Source organism: Haliaeetus leucocephalus, unplaced genomic scaffold, assembly GCF_000737465.1.
Source record: "Haliaeetus leucocephalus isolate CR32 unplaced genomic scaffold, Haliaeetus_leucocephalus-4.0 Scaffold262, whole genome shotgun sequence".
NCBI classification, from domain to species: Eukaryota; Metazoa; Chordata; class Aves; order Accipitriformes; family Accipitridae; genus Haliaeetus; species Haliaeetus leucocephalus.
The window spans coordinates 11,646,955-11,649,046 of record NW_010972698.1 but is presented as its reverse complement, the minus strand read 5'-3'; positions in this window follow the sequence as shown (position 1 = coordinate 11,649,046).

Here is a 2,092-nt window from a genome sequence, read left to right as displayed (position 1 = left end):
ACTAGGGACACTGCTGGTGTTGGTTGATGGGTATGGTTACCCAGAACATGAAAAAAATGGAGATAAACAGTAAAGATACTTTCCATCTGCAATAATGTGATAACTAGACTCTTCTCCCCTGTAATGCCTGCCCTCCTGTACCTATGGGAGCCCATGCAGGCAGCCAGGTTTTGTTGACATTGGGTATCAGGAACAATTTCTTCACCGAAAGGGTTATTGAGCACTGGGACAGCCTGCATAGGGAAGTGGTGGAGTCACCATCCCTGGAGGTATTTAAAAGACGTGTAGATGGGGCACTTAGGGACATGGTTTAGTGGTGGACTTGGCAGTGTTAGGTTTATGGTTGGGCTTGATGATCTTAAGGGTCTTTTCCAACTGAAATGATTCTATAATTCTACTCTATGAAATTGAAGCACTGTGAGGAAATACCGTTCCCATCCACAAGCCAGCAGCTAATGGCAAGGGGCGGTGAATGCTTTCCTCTGCTTTGTGGGAAAGATCGAAGGGTCCCCAGTACAGCCTGAAATCACGAGGCAAAGGTCTCTGGCTGATGTTCCAGTATTTGCTCTTGCCACAAGCAGCGAGACAGCGTTTCATGGCTGAGGACCTCTTCATTCACCAGCTGTTGGTGCTGGAATTACTCAGTGCTGGGCTAAGCGGCGATGCTTGCTGCAGCTATCAGTTGTGGGAGTGTGTTGTAGAGTGTTGCCCAGACGCAAACTTCTTGACTTGAAAACTCACTAGTAAAGCTGAAGGAGAGAAGCTCATTTGGATCACCTCGCTCACGGAGCCGCCAAGGTGTCAGCATTCGCTGGTGGTTAGGTGCAGAAGGATTAAGAGCTAAAGAAAACCCCAGGCCAGCACAGCTAGAAAGCACATGAGTGCCCTTGTGTTCTCCAGAGGCTGTCATCTCCCCCTGTGACCTGCTCACCCAACTGGAGGATGCTCGCTTGGGCTGATTCAGAGATGGCAAAAAGCCTTGGGCTCCTGAATTCACCAAGGCATCCTAAACCTAGAGAGATGGTCTACTGTGATGGTCTGAAGATATTTTAGGCACTTAGCGGCACATAGCCTCGATAAAAAGCAAGCACAGCCTGAATCTGCCTTTTCCAAACCAGCACATGAGAATGAGGGAACATCTGCCTCTGTTGCATTCCTTCTCGCCCCCCCCAACAGTTGCTGGGTTAATGCCACCAGAAGATCCGATGGCTTTTCACTCGTGGCAGGGAAGAAAAGGTAGAGCTCGTGAGTGCAGAGAAGTGACTTGTTGGGGACCTCTTACTCTTGTCTCCAGAGCTCTGTAGCAGAGGGCAGACCTCAGCAGAAGACACAAAGGCAGAAATGATTGTAGACTATGAAGCAATATTGTGCAGCTGGGCCTGCGTGGGGCAAGCAGGCATAGGAGAGGTTAAAACACAAGAGAAAGAAAATCTACAGCAAAGCCCATTCTGGCATGCTGAGAGGTGACTTTGTTACACAGAAAGCCTGAAGGAGGGGTGAGCTCTGAGGAAAGGAGGTGAAACTTGGTTGAGGGAAAGTGAACACAAGTGGAAAAGTCATCCTATAGGACTTCATGTTCTGGTGGATGGACAACGATGCAGGGAAGGAAACAAGGCACCTGGGAGGAAACCTGAGGATCTCAAGAACAGCTCCGGCCTAGGGAGAAGCTCGCCTGGACCAGCCTCCTGCTGTGCAGAAGGGATCAGGGCCAAGGAGGAGGCGGGGGTGGCCGGAGAGATGCCGCAGCCGGCTTTCCGCCTCGGGAGATCCCCCCGCGGCTGCCGTTGCGTGGAAGGGCTTTGGCCACCGGGCTCCACAGGACGAAGGTCCCCAGCCCCCGGGCATCACCCAGCACCATCAGAGCGTGGAGACGAGGCGAGCCCCGCGGGGGAGAGGGGACACCCCCGCCACCCAGACCCCGTGTCCTTAGGGAGACCCTGGTCCGGGCACCGACGGGGCGGGGGGGGGTGACCCACGGAGACCGCAGGGGTCTGGCCCGACGGGGACCCCACGGTCCCGTCCCGCAATCCGGCAGGGCGGGGTAGGGCGGGGCGGGGCGGAGCCTCCAGGGCGCTGCGGCCACGCCCCTCCC